The 14,994-nt window shown below is 38.7% G+C and overlaps 1 long non-coding RNA gene and 2 pseudogenes across 6 annotated transcripts in view; 1 reads left to right on the forward strand and 2 right to left on the reverse strand.

The window, feature by feature from the left end:
- The window catches only part of LOC146468446 (uncharacterized), a 29,195-nt gene that overhangs the window by 11,480 nt on the left and 2,721 nt on the right, over window positions 1–14,994 (reverse strand). For 3 of the 4 annotated variants that reach the window (XR_014867461.1, XR_014867460.1, XR_014867458.1), the window contains 2 exons: window positions 1,203–1,281; window positions 921–1,007 (listed from right to left, as the gene is read on the reverse strand). This is a non-coding gene — a long non-coding RNA (uncharacterized LOC146468446). The remainder of the gene's footprint in view (window positions 1–920; window positions 1,008–1,202; window positions 1,282–14,994) is intronic. The other variant, XR_014867459.1, reaches the window with a different exon arrangement.
- LOC146468447 (uncharacterized) lies at window positions 1,415–7,070 on the forward strand (annotated as a pseudogene). Its single transcript, XR_014867456.1, has 5 exons — window positions 1,415–2,224; window positions 2,312–2,791; window positions 3,570–4,214; window positions 4,783–5,046; window positions 5,846–7,070. The product of XR_014867456.1 is annotated as an uncharacterized LOC146468447 (transcript).
- Window positions 8,307–14,931, reverse strand: LOC146468448 (uncharacterized; annotated as a pseudogene). The gene is made up of 2 exons (XR_014867457.1): window positions 14,297–14,931; window positions 8,307–9,667 (listed from the first exon to the last, which is right to left on the reverse strand). The product of XR_014867457.1 is annotated as an uncharacterized LOC146468448 (transcript).

The raw sequence follows: 14,994 nt of genomic DNA on the forward strand, positions 1-14,994 counted from the left end.
TTTGTTGACAAAACATTGCTGGTTTGCTGTTTCTCTTGCAGTGCTGACATATCATTTAACTTAAGCATAATAATATTCCTAACTGCAGAGCAATTCTTTTGAGCTCAGTTTTACGATCCATGTTCATTATTTTCCTTTGAGTTTTATTTTCTAATCTCGTCCCATTTTACTTCATTTAAGAAAATTTGATTCTTAGCTAAAACAAGTCAAACAAATGCCTTGCAACACTGTATCATTAGCATAAACTCTGACAAGTTCTTCTTGCACACATTTCTCTAATTTTAGCATTGATTTGTGATGATCTTGACAGAGAACAAGCACAAATACTTAAAATAATAAGATATATATAAAGGTAGAGAGTAAGTTGTGTGAGTATTTTTCACTGAAAGTCTTTTTCAACAACTTTCGTTAAAATCGAATGTAAAATTTGAAATGTGATTTCATTTTCATCAAAACACAGCTTACACAGAACCTTTATTCACTTGATTGTGCAAATTTTTCAAAGATTGTTGTTTAGTTTATTTCTGTACTGTTTGCTATGAAATATCACAGTTTCTTTCCATTCCTTACTCCAGGATATGTTTGAAGTCTGCTTTATTGTCATTACATTTCTTTCACCTATTCCATTCATCGACAATCACTGCAGTATCAAGGATACAAGGCCCTAATGATACTACATTGTACACTACAGGTTTATAACAGGAGTTGTATTTGTTTTCTCTGGATAAAAGCTGGCGATACACTACTCTTAGGAAAAGCTATTTCCTAACAAAATCCTTAGAAGGATCAGTTGAAATTTCAAATTTGGGGCTTCACTGAGTAAATTATCGTAAACAAGATGACAAAGAGACGGACTTGCTTTATTAATGCAAGCAGAGAATGAAAAAGATGGAAATTGTTAGTCTCAAAACAAGACTCACCTTTACTAATGACAATGTGAACCTTCTCATTATTCAGTTCCATTGAATTTCTCATCTGAAGCTCCAAACTGTTGCATTTTTCTTGTCCTGAAATTAAAAAGTGTTAAGTTCTTATGCTCAATCAATGAGACAGTTTCACGTTGCATTTTCGTCACTCATGACATCATCTCATCGTCATCATCATTGTTGTCTGAATTCCCAAGGAACTGTGGTTCCCTAAATTAAGGCTTAATCAACTTACTTTGTTACCATTTAACAAAAGAGAGTGGACAGAAAACGTACCTATAGTAATACCTGAAAAATCTTGTTCTTGGCATTGTACTTCCACTGAAGTTTTTGACTACTGCATTAAGTGTTTGTCCTGTAATAAAAAAATAAGTTGGATTATTTAATATATGCATCTTATTCGATTGTTTTACATATAATACGCGTGGATATTTTGCGAGTTGCGTAGTATTTTTCTGAGCCCCAAAAGTAGGCTCGATTTCCGCCGCTCCCTCGGATCCGGCTTTCCTCCCCGAGAAGAGACGGCTGGACGCGTGAATAACCGACCTTGTCTGTGACCTCATTTGAAATTTTAATTTATGCGTTCTCAGATGTCAACGCAAGTGAAATTGGACTCCGAATTACATGTCAATTTCGCGCGCAAAATGCAATCGGGCAGAATGTTACGAAAACTTTTCCTCCTCGATTGCGAAAACTTTTCCGATTGCGAGATCGAGATTTACTTCTACGACAGTCGAATGGAAGACGGATGTGCTAGCGCTAGCGGTGAAACACCTACTAAAATCTATTCTACTTCTGGCTGTCTCTTTTGTGGTTGCAAGCAAAGTGATCCTCGGAAGAAAACCCGTTTAAGTGGAAAAGTGTCAGACCTGCGAGCAAGGATTTGTGACATCTTGGACATTCCTCTTTCCAGTATAGATCCGGAAAGTTTTGTTTGCAACGAACGCTGTTATCGTGAAGTCAAGCGGTACGAAAAAATCCGCGAAGAAATAAAAACACTCCATCTTTCCTTAAAGGAAAAATTTGCTTGCAGAGCAAGGCCAAAACGTGGTTTGCCGTCGGACGTTTCAATTTCTCCTGGTGTCGCAGCGCCATCGAAATCTCTTCGTAACGAGACCTCTCAAGCGAGGTCAAAGGTTGCCAAGAGCTTAACATTTGGCCGAGAACGCTTTATTTTACCTCAACGAAGCCCCGTGGAAGTTCCTCTTATTTCTGCTACGCCAGTGATTCTTCGTCTGCCGTTGGAACGAACTCATCAAAGCAATCAAGAATGTAGTGGAAATATTTGTAATGTACAGGTGAGAAATGTTAAATGTGTGATCATTTAGAATCGTACACGTCTTCATTGAACAGTTTGAACACGCAATACTTTTTTAACGTTTCAGGCAGTCGTAACTTACGAGTCAGGGAAAAAAGTCAGAGATTTGCCCAAAGATCTGCATCGCCTCGGAAAGGCTTTGGCGAGGGGGAGTAATTTTAAAGCTCTTGCTGACGCAGCGATGGAGTGCCCAGGACTCAAAGAAGCCATAGAAGACCGCGTTTGTTCCGACGTTTCAAAAGAATGTAAGAACCTCTGCTCCAAAGGAAACCCTTCTCTACTTTGAACGGCGTCTAAGGAAAACATCATGAATTTCTCCTGGCACGCAGTCGAGGAAGAGATCAAAGAGAGGGCGCCATTTTTCCATAGTCTTCTTTTGGCGTCGGCAGACCCAAAGGCAACGAACAGAGATCCAACACAAGATAACGAAAGAAGTCCTGGAATTTGTACCGCAGCAGCTGTACTACTGAAAAATCGTGACAAGGCCATGAGCTTAGTTCCATATATCATCAGCACCATTCTCAAAGTTGGGAGGACTTCCAAAAAGGTAAATAGACTGAAGCTGTGTTTTTTTTTTTGTTTTTTTTTTTTTGCGTAGCAAGTGTCTCGCACCGCGGGTTTAGCGTGCTACTCGGTTTGAAGATACACCAGGAAAATAATGTCCACAGGATCAACCAGTTTTTTTTTAACTAGTTTAATGGGCAATTTCTATTTTGCACAAGCTAGCTAGTCAACTGAAAGTAAATGATACATGTGAGCCGACCAACTATCATTCTTCAATAATCAGTTCTACCCCAAAAAGGAAACTTCAGCAAACTTTCTCTACAGCATTGTTGATATACTCACAATTCTGTAAGGCGTATTTCAGCTTAAGACAATTTATTTTTCCTTTTGTAAAAGTCACGAACACGCAGTTTTCAATAACAGGATTCTTTCTCTCTCTCTTCGGTAGATTGTTTTATCACGCTAGTCCACAAGCGAGCTATAATATGATTGTCTAAATATAATAAAAATGGTGGGAATCTCGCGTGACATGTCTTATCGCACACTAAGAAAAACAATAATACAAAAGGCTAAAATTATATACAGCTGTCAACGAAGTGCAGAACAGTGAGTACGACTTCGATGCGAGTTCTGTTGCGTGGTGCTCTACTTTCAATGTAAATACCTATACCTGTATTCACTGTTTAGCGATAGTTTTACCTAGTAATGGGTCAAGGTGAAAGGAGTGGGGAATCTCACAAAGAAATATAAGAGTTTTACTCAGCCCAACCCAAACTGAAAGTGAACTTTTAAAGCTGAGTTTACAATTCTTTTTAACTTAGGCTCTTGTCAGACTCAACAAGCTTGGAATCACCATGTCACCGAAAAGCATAAACAAAGCCTTGGATATGCTTGGGGCCGACTTTGATTTATCTCTTAAAGACTGGAGACAAAACATTTCCGAGTACCTCTCTAAGAAAAATCAAAATGAACAGGAAAGAGGAGAGTTGGAGGTCAGAAAGGAGGAGCTGAACCAATTACTGGTGGCAGGGGAACCTGTTGCTGAACAACTGGAGGCAGTGGAGTTATCTCTATCAAATTTAGTCCATGATGCCCAACAACTAGAAGAAATCCGACCTAGCAGTTTTAATGTAGTCCTTGATAACATTGACCTTAAAGTGTTGGCTTCAGACATGACATCAGACGACCAAAATAAAGATTACCATTGGTGTAACCACAATGCCTACCTGGATCGGGTCAATCCTCAGCACATATCAGATGAGGCACCTATTGCAGATCTGGAAGGGGTCCCAAATAGCACTTTTCTACCTGGTCTAGATGACCAGGATTCCCTTCTTACTGACTTTACTGTCCTAGTCGGGAGAGTTTTGGTAGAGCATCTCCCCGCCTTTGAGGTATTCAAGGATGTTGTTCCTCTTCATATCAAGCACAAATACTCAGATGAATTGAAGAAAAAAACTGAAACAGTATGTCTTTTATATTTGAATGCCACTTGTGTTACAGCAGTAGTGATATATTGATATAGGCTTTTTCCCCTTTTCCTTCCAATAGCCAATCTTGTCTTCTATTAGACTAAGTAAACATTTAATCAGCCACACAATAAGTATGGAGACTTGGATTTGATGCTTTGGTTGTTGTTGGACAATCCTGGGGAGGGGTACCCCATATATAAGCTATAATGTTGCTTTTAAGGGTATGGGTTTTGAGCCTGTTTGTTCTGAAACAGGGTATAGATTTGAACTACTTTGAAAGTCTGAAATAGGTATGAATTCCAGAATAACAAATCTACAAACAATTTTGTTTTAAAGGCCAGTGCTGGAAAAGAGTATGAAAAATTAATCTTTAATTAGGCTCGATTACCAGCCGCTGTTCAGCCAGACCCCAGGGAGCAGCAGGAATTTAAGCCTAGTCTTAAAGGGTCAGTATTTGGATAACTGAGAAGCACATTCCATCCAAAATTACAAGAGGTAACACCCCCCTTCCACTGGGGTCATACATCAAAGCTATTATGTTCTTCTTTTGAATTATTGATAGGTTAACCTTGGGATCATTTTTAAAGATGAAAATCTTGGTGAAGAGATGATCGACATTGTGAGGGAGCTTCATGAAATAGTGCCTGTTGCTGGTCCAGATGATGGTGAGGTGTTTGATCGGGTCCCTGTTGTTGGCGACCAGAAAACCATGGAGAGAGGGGTGGAAGCACAATTCTCTGTTCGCAACGCATACACCAAAATACGCCGATTAGAAGGTTTATTCTTTCAGCTGGCTGACTGGCATCATGAAAACAAATTTCTTTCTGTAAGTTTTTCTTCATACAATGGTCAATATAGTGTACACATAGCTATGTATTTTGATTATTTGCATTTTCAAGTTGCAGTGGTTAAACGAAACAAGCAGCATTTTGAACAACTGGCCCTTGTCAATCTGGTACTGCTGCTCACTGAATAAAGAGTTGTCATTGTTTTGTCTCCACTTTTCTGGCAATTTATCACGCTCTTAAATTGGCAGATCAGTACCTTGAGCAGGCTTATAGTGGTAAATATAGGATTGGGAAGAGTTCAGAACTGAGTTAACCCTCATGCATGTCACAAGTTCTGATCAACTTTTTAATCCCCCCTCATACAGTTGCATTGCATCATGTTGGACTGGTAGCATTCTCTTGTTGCTTGATAAAAAAAATAACAATAAGTACTATATTCACGCTCCAGGCAATCAAAAATGGTACATCAAACCTACTAGTGGTGGGGTGAAAACAGAATCACCAATCAACAACCTGGATAATTTCCAAATTTGGTACTTAGTTCTGAGCTCTATCCCTGACAATGTAAATGCCTATAGTAATATATTAATAATAATATTGTGCAGTTCCATAAAATATCCAACACCCACCCCCCTTACAACGGTGAGATCACCTCTGACCTTCTTTTTTCATTCAGGAAATTTAAGCCTCATACTTTTCTTTTCAGTTTCTGTTCGTTTAGACCTTCACAATCAGCTTACCATACCTCCAATTATTTTATGTTCTGTATTGTATAATGTAATATACATTATAAACATTCAATCAAAATAATAAATACTTTATTTTTCCTTTTTTCAGTTGATTTTTTCTCGCTACTATAGTGGTTCGTCAGCTACTGATAAAACATCACTATTTGCATTGAGAAACCTTGTAAACTGGCGTGATGTGGTAAGCGATGCACAGCACAAACCTGCCCCCTGTAAGAGATTTGTCAATCTGGTCCTGGATGCCGACATCATCGCTGCAGCCCTCAAGTTCTTTGGGATGGAATCTACTGATGACAAGCCCACTGCACATGGCTTCAGTGATGAACTGTGGTGCGTCAGCGATATTTTCATAGAGTGATCAAGGAATTCATACAGATGTATGTGGTGGATGGAACACTCTATGAAAACCACTTCCAGAACATCCAAGCCCTGCAAGAATGGGAAACATCGCAGAACAACCAGCCCTTGCTTCCTAGTGGCAGGTACCCATGCCGGTTCCCAGGGTGCACAAATTCATTTAAATATGACGGGGTTCACAGAATGAGGCATGAACTGACTCATAATCCCCCACCCATCATACCTCAAGAGCCAGTTCTTATCAACACAGTCCCAGATCCAACTGACCAGAATCCCAATCCTAAAGATGATATTTATGATTACCACTGTGGTTTCATGAATATGGCACTGCTGTTGAGAAATTTCATGGATGCCATCAAAGAGGGTGATGGTGAGCGAATAATAGGATGTATTAAGATGTTCCTCTTGCATTTTAAGCAGGATGGCAGTGGAAGCACAAAGTATGCACTGGAAGCATTGTTTCACCTTTTCCAATTATTTGCTTTACTCAGCCCACGAGAGGCAGAGAGGCTGAAATGGAACAGAACTGTCAATAACAAGGGTTCTCTTGGTTGCAATGTGGCCATGGACCTGGCCCTTGAACATGACAACCACCTAGTTAAAGATATGATAAGGGGTTTGGGAGCAAACATTAGTGAAACTAGTGTTCGGCGCATTTGTAGAGCTTTCTTTATCCTGAGAACATTCCTTGAAAAAGTAGACCAGGAAATGAAAGTGAAGAAGATCTCAGGGGAGCATACCAAGAAATCAGTGAAACAAGATTTCAAGAAATTAGTTCAAACCCTTCATGAACAAAATGTTTTTGAGAAGCAGGCAACCCATGAGCCAATGTCATCCTTCCCAGATTGCCCAAGAGATTACTTGCAGCTGTTGGATCCCAAAGGCTTATTCTCTTGGATAAATGAACACAAACGAAATGTTAAACTTGGCAAACGACCTCGTTGACTTCACTGTAATCCCATTTTGTAGCCATAATACAGTAAAAACCCGCATATAAGAACCTAGTGATATAAGAACCTACAGGCTGAAATTTGGCTTTTAAATACCCAAAAATATAAGAACCTGTTCAGCCTGGCAAAGAAAAGTAGGTTCTTATACAAAAACAATCACTCCAATTTTGATGGTCAAACTTCTGGATTTTAATTGTGTGAGAAACTTCCAACAAAAATTTATTGTGTGTATGTTTTCTTTGATTTACATTAAATTTTGTTTGGATTTTCTGACACTAGAAATATGTTTCCCATAAAGCTACAGTGCAACAAGGCAAGCATTTTTGTTGTTGAAAATACAAGTGCTAAACCATTCTGTATTTTAGTAGTACAACTACGACAACCTCTGAAATTCTAGGTTCTTATACCCGGGTTTTTACTGTATGACAGTACAGTCAAAAGTCAAGCTCACACTTTGGAGGAAAAGCTTACCTGAGGGAGCGGCAGAAATCAAGCCTAAATTTTTTACTTAAATCTTTTTTCAGCATGTTGGTTGTATCTTGACAGTGTTGGTGTGCATTAATTTATTTAAGCCAATAAAAAATAGGCATAGAAGTAGATATAAATAACTCTGGTGAGCATGGATAATGGAAATTTCCCATAAGCAAACAGAGTGGATGTTTTTCTCAATTAATTTATTGTGAAATTCTGTTGAAATGTACATGTAAATAAAAATCTGATTATTATGGCCTGGTAAGTTTTCAATAACTGATGCAAAAATTTGACGTTTTGGACTAAAACAACTCTACAGAATTGGAAAGGCAAAGAGAATTACATGTACCTATTTCCAGAAAAACTGATTTATAAATTCTTTGGAATGGAATAAAACAATTGCCAATGGTCAAGAATCATTTTGTAGTATTCTTTTTACATATTTACAAACTCACGCTAGGTCAATTGATCTTATATACACTGTACATTGTAGTTATATTTACAGAGACCTTGGGTATTCACTAATAGTGCAACTAACTTTACCATGCCTGTGTTGGGTTAGTCTGCGTCAGGTCACACTACCAATTTAACAAAATTCACCCACCATGATGACAATTCTGATGAAGGTAAAGTAACATAAGTTTCAAGATTTTTAGGGAAAAAAAGGGTTCATGTAAGTGATGGGTGAGAATACCAATAAAATGTTTTTTTTTTTTTTTTCATAATGGTCTGACTCAGGATAACAACTAACACACACCTTGGTAAATATTTTGCTTACTCTGTATCAGAGTCAGATACTTCATTGTGCAGCAAATCCTCACTGATCGAAAAAAACTCCTCTGGGATACCAGCTAGCACAGAGTCTGCAATGTCAAAACCAAAAATGTCCTCTTCAAAATTTTGAAAGGTATCCTCTACCTCTTCCTCAAGTTCACTGACAACTAAATCACCAAATACTTGGGATAAACAAAATAAAAGCTCCACTGCCACACTTGAATGCCAGATGTCAACATACTTGAACACATCTGCAACAGTGAAAATTTTGTCACAGTGTTCCATGATTTGTGCTATTTCTGTATCTCCAATTCCACCATAAAACTTTGAAGGTGCAAACATTGGCAAATTCAGTTTCCTTGCTTTGCGCAGATTTTGTTCCTTGAGTGCTGCCTTGAAATAAAGTAACTTTTCCTGCAAACTTGTTAACTGTGTCCTGCTTACTGGTCTTGAAACAAATTGTTCAGTTGTTTCCTGAACCTCTAATGACTGAAGACCAAAAAAAGACAAAGTCACATAAATTTCCTTGGCACTTGCATTCTTTTTGGCAGATGTCGCAGCATTGGTGCAAGTGCTCATTAGCTGTGCTCATTAGCTCATTAGTGCTTAAATCTTCATCAAAGTTTTCTAGAAGCATTTTTTGCCTGCATCTTGACGAGTTCTTTGCATAGGTTTTGATTTCTTCTGAGCAGTGTTTCATCATTAAGCTGGAGTAGAGCATAACTGCTCTACATTGTTCTCCGCTGTTTCTACCAGCTCTCCCACTCTCCTGAAGGTAGGTTTCAAGGTTGTATGAGGGTCCATAATGGATAACAACCTTGACATCTTTGCAGTCGATGCCCATGCCATATGCGATGGTTGCTATAAGCACACGAACTGGGCCCTCCGGAATTCCCATGGAATAAAGAATGTGCTCTCTGTTTAAAGTGTCAATTCGGCTATGGAACATTTCCACAATTCTTTTCTTTGGATCCATGGAATTGTCAACATACATCTCGCTTCCAAGTTCTGACTGAAAAAATCCGTAAAGAAAAGTTGTCACTTTAATTGTTTGACAATAAATAATAGTGCGTTGGTAAGTGTCTTTCTGTTCCTTAAGGTCTTTCAGCATTGAATGGAAGGTTTTGGAAGGATCAGGAGTGACAACTTTAACTGCATAACTAATGTTCTGCCTGTCTGGACTTTCTATGAACAAAGATGGCTTCTTCATTTCCAGTGACCTCATTATCCTCAGTCTGGTCGATGTCATAGCCGTTGCAGTCAGCGCTATCAATGGCACTTTTCCTATTATCGAACGTATCTCGTTGATTCGGCCAAACCATTTCCTGAATGCCAACTCCCCTTTCTTCACTGCATAACCCCTAAAAATATAACACAAGCCATTAAATGGTATACAGGAAATTAAGAGTCAATGTCTGAGAAAACCGGGCAAAATCTGAAAAAGCTGAAAGATGGGGGTCGGCCAAATTATTCCATACTAACATCATAGTTAGGTTAGGTGGACTTATGGATAAATTTACTAAAGTTTACTCTTCAAGTGTTTTGGTATAGGAGAAATGAGATCCCCTCTCCATCACCCCCTCAGGTCCTAGTTTTTCTGGTAAATTTGACCCAAATTTGACAGCCAGCAAAAACTGTAAAATTTAGCGAAGAGAGTTCGTGTTTTGTACCTGATATAAATGGTCATAGAACTTCTTGTAAAAAGCCAGAGATATGCGAAATGAGCAAAAGTCACTTTACAACATTTAGTTTTGGAATACCTATATTTCGCATCTGCGAATGAGCAAGAAATTAGCCATTTTCGAACTCACGCAGAACACACAACTAAATCTTCAGCAACAATCGGATGCTAAAACCAAACACTCTTACCTTCCCTCTATCACAATCATCAATAATCTTTTTGGGCCATTCAAACAGCAAGATGCTTCACCAGCTCCATTACTCCTACCACTCGTTGTCATGTACAGCACGACACGACGCAAGCAATGTGCCGATTAAGCCGCTCTTGGATTCCACATTGGATTTCTCCACAGTTAAATATATGCAGTTGACTAAAGTGGTCCCAAAAAAATCAGAACCCCTCTCTGGCAAATTTAACAGAAGGAAAATTTTAAAAGAAATACGAACTAAACAGATTGACGCCATCTTGAGTTGGATTGCTCTCAAGGGACTGGGACCTACTTATTTTTACTTTAGGTAGGGAGGGGACAGGGATTGTTGCTAGAAACGTCTGTTTATCGCGATAAACAGCTCAAGATCTGAACAAATAATGACATGAACGAATCATGCTCAAAATAGAACCAGCAGAACCGCGCAATAGCGTGAAAAAATAACTTCATTGGATTTTTTTTGAGCGCGCGGCTTTTGATGTACATTTCCACCGTCAAGAAATCAGAGATATCCAACTCCCGCGTTCTTCACAACTCGATAAAGCACGCTAAAGCATGAACAACTGGAATTGTTGAATTTAATAACAAAAATTGCAATGCCGTTATAAGAAAGTTTCTGTTTAGTAACTTCGAAAGAAGTACCGTTATTTGACACTTGTACTACATAACACTAGTAAAACAAATCTCTGTACAATGTATAAGCAAACTGATCACAGTTATTACTCAATAAATTGACCCTCCTAGGTTAATCTCTCTACTCGACACGCTCCCCTCTGAATCACTGAGGAAAGCTGAAATATGATCTCTACCTTTACCGCAAGGCAATCAGATTGGATGTGTGAAATAAGTAGAAACAGTGCCATGGAATTGTTCTACCTTTAAAATAAACTGCGTAAAACTAAAGATAACTGACGGAAAATCCGCGCTTGATATTTAGAAAAAAGAATTTTCCTTGCAGATCCCCTTTGGGTTGGAATTTCCTTTTTCCTATAGATAACTGCCTTTTCCAAGGTATGTTTGTTTTTGCTTCCGATCTTTTGTTTACTTATTTTGAACTTTGCTAGTTCCGTTGGTCTGTCAATGAACACATGTCGTGAAGCGAAATATTTACCTAGGAACCCTCACTGAATACGTCATTTGCTTTTAATAAAAGCGTTGGACTTATCATTCCGGCTTGTCATGTACACCAGAAGGCCCTTAGGAGTATGCGCTTTTTGGTTATAAAAGCTGCTGTTGAAAACTTACACAACAAATTAACAAAAAATTAGTTTTGGCTGTATTATCTCCGCTTTGATACCTTGATAAATATGATAGGAGACGGGAAGGAGGAGCTGCCGGACCGTCAAGAACGCTAATCAGAGAATAAACAAATAACATCAAGTTAACGTAGAATCTGCAACGCCTAACTCTTAAACTCTACTGGGATCATCACAAAATTGTCTCCGGGTCGAATAAATAAAGAAGTTATATATCGGTCCAAGGGAACAGTAATCTTAATACTATTAATTCAAAACATTCACCTTAAGCTTGTCCTCAAATTTTAAGGTAACATCCTCCACTTTAAATCTGCTTGAATGGCCTTTTCAACAAGTGTTTATAATACACAGGGCTGAAACAATATTTGAAATGTTGATTTCAATTGAATGAGATGTTTGTTACATTGTAACAAAACAACGCATTTGATAAATTAGCAGAGATTTCCGAACTGATAAGAAACCACACGTAAGGTGAAAATATCTTAAGGTAACATATAAAGAGTAAATTAATTACCAAAAAAAGGTGAATTGCGAGAAAATAATTTAAATATTGGCTTATTGTACATACCGGATCCTATTGGAACTGAAACTTGAAACTCCTGGTATATTTCTTCCGACACCTGTTTGTTTACCCGACGAGGATTTTTTAATTTTTTCGCTTCACCTCCGTGAGATGGGTGAGAACAACTGGATTTTAACTTCTGGTAATGTGTTGTTAATTCGTATTTGTGCTTTGGACATTTCGCTGTCTTCCTCTGATGGAGAATGCGATCCGGCGCGATTGAGAGTAACATCAGCTGCGTTAATCCGTGTCCCTAAGCCTCGACTTCGATCGACTGACACCCAGATTAGTTAGATAATCTGTTAAATCCTTTCTGCATGATTTTAGAGGAATAACATAAAGCTCATTTGGCGCGTATGGTGTTGGACCACATACACTGGCAACAGTTGAAAATAAGCAGCTCATTTTGCGTCGTACATTACGCTTCTGAGTGCAATGTAAATACTGTCGTAAAGGACTGGAGCGAAGACCATGTGTCACGTAATAAATGTAAATATGGTAAGAACAAAATTGTCATAAAATACTTTCGTACGTGTATAGTCTCTTACGATATCAAAGATTAGAATATGACGTTATTTTTTCGGATATTTTCCCTTTGTATTGAAACAAAATAGAGTTTCTGCAAGTGAATCTACAAACAAGACTTCCAACTGGGCTACGGTATTGTTTCTCTAAATTACTCTTGTGTTTTTGCCTCTTATTTGATTTGTTGTAATCCTGTCTTTGACAGTACAAGACAGCTTGACCCAGAAACCGGCTTCACCTAATCAAAGCCCACAAAATGCAAATTAAATTCGAAATTCGATATTCCCTGCCCAGCAAGCATAACAACATGTAGGCCATTTAATAACCAGGGAAAATGGTTGTAACTCTCGTTGGTATCTTCATTTCCCAATAGTTTGTTATTCCTTGCCACTTACGGCATGAGCCTAAACCAGCCTTCCTTAAATCAAAAAGCTTACTTATGAAAAACAGCGTGGAACAATCATCCATGGCCAGCCTTGGCTAGCCCCTGGCTCCCTTACAACCAATCAACTAGTTCCCAGTCATCCCGAGTGAACATATTCAACATGGCGTCGTTTTGTTTATTTTCGCGTTTTCTTAATTTTCTTTCCGTTAAATTCGCAAGAGAGGGGATTTGAATTTTTTGTGGAACTAATTTGATCAACTGAATATTTTTAACTTAAGACAAACCCAATGCGAAATCCAGGAGCGGCTTAAACAGCACATTGATTGGGTCGTGTCGTGCTGTACATGACATCGAGTAGTAAGAGAAATGGAGGTGATGTAGCATCTTGCTGTTTGAATGGCCCAAAAAGATTATTGCTGATTTTGATAGATGGAAGGTAAGAGTGTTTGGTTTTGGCATCCAGTTTTTGCTGAAGTTTTAGTTGTGTGTTCTGCGTGAGGTCGAAAATGGCTAATTTCTTGCTCATTTGCAGATACGAAATATAGGTATTCCAAAACTAAATGTTGTAAAGTGACTTTTGCTTATTTCGCATATCTCTGGCTTTTTACAAGAAGTTCAATGCCCATTCATATCAGGTACAAAACATGAACTTCGTTCGCTAGATTGTACAGTTTTTGCTGGCTGTCAAATTTGGGTCAAATTTACCAGAAAAACTAGGGCCTGAGGGGGTGATGGAGAGTGGATCTCATATCTCCTATACCAAAACACTTGAAGAGCAAACTTTAGTATATTTATCCATAAGTCCACCTAACCTATCTATGATGTTAGTATGGAATGATTTGGCCGACCCCCATCTTTGACCACCTGCCTGGTTTTCTCAGACAATAACTCTTAAACTGAATACCAGTCACCGCTATTATGATACAGACAGAAATTGATATGAGCTCAATCGGTATCAAGACGAGAACTTGCACAAATAAAATGTTTCAGGCTTGCTAATATTCCTACTGTTCTTCTTAGTCTCAATAATTGCTGGTGATCTTGGCACAAACAAAAAACAAGGTGTGAAAAATTTAGCTTTAACTGTAACTTGACATTCCACACATTTCTGACAAGTTTGGAACAAACAATCTCTGTATTTTTCCTCGAAAGGGTACAGCATCAAAACTATTAAAAAAAAAAAACCTTTATAACACCAAGTTGCGAGTTCTGAAGAGTGAAAAGACTGTGTTTCAAATGAGCAAAAGTGTCATCAAATGTGAGATAATTTCAGATGCAGGCATGAACAGCTAATGGTCAATACCTTACGCTCGCTTACTGAACCTTTTAAAGAAAATTTGCCACGAAAATAAATTATAGAATGGCAAGCTTACCATTGAGAAATGCAGTGAGCTTCGTCCACTGCAACCAGGCGCAATCGCTCCTTGTAGACGTCGCTGGTCAGCATTTCACGCCATCTTTTACACGACAAGAACACTTCGTGAGAGCCATATACTAGCTGACATTCTCCTCGCTCTACTTGTTTTTTGATAGCTTCGCTTTTTTGGTCATCTCCGATGAACGCAGCACTTACTCCAACGGACTGAAGAAACTGAACTTGGTCTTCCATGAGCGAAACCAGAGGAGAAATCACAATCGCGATGGACTTCGCATTTGGCAAAGGTTTCACGAGATCAGAAACAATTGGCGCGGACTGAAAAATAAGCGACTTTCCCGAACCTGTCGGCTGAATTACGAATACATCTTCACCATTGACCAACTTCTCGAGCGCTTCTCGCTGTATGGATCTCAAACTATTGAGCTTAAACGTTTCCAAAATTTTATCACGAGCTGCTTCGAAGGCCGCCATGTTTCAACTGTCTAATTTATGCAAGATTCGTGCATGCAAAAAAATGTGCAGGCGACACTCCGATTGGCTAAAACTAACAATAGTCAGCTCACGCGTCCAGCCGTCTTTTCGGGGGGGTGAGCGCGGGCTCATTTTCCCGAACAGCGGCTGGTAATCGAGCCTACCCAAAAGGGGTAAGGAAAAATACGAGCAATGACCAAAATGTCCGCGGGTATTATATGT

Source organism: Pavona decussata, unplaced genomic scaffold, assembly GCF_977016875.1.
Source record: "Pavona decussata unplaced genomic scaffold, jaPavDecu1.1 SCAFFOLD_130, whole genome shotgun sequence".
Classification (NCBI taxonomy): domain Eukaryota; kingdom Metazoa; phylum Cnidaria; class Anthozoa; order Scleractinia; family Agariciidae; genus Pavona; species Pavona decussata.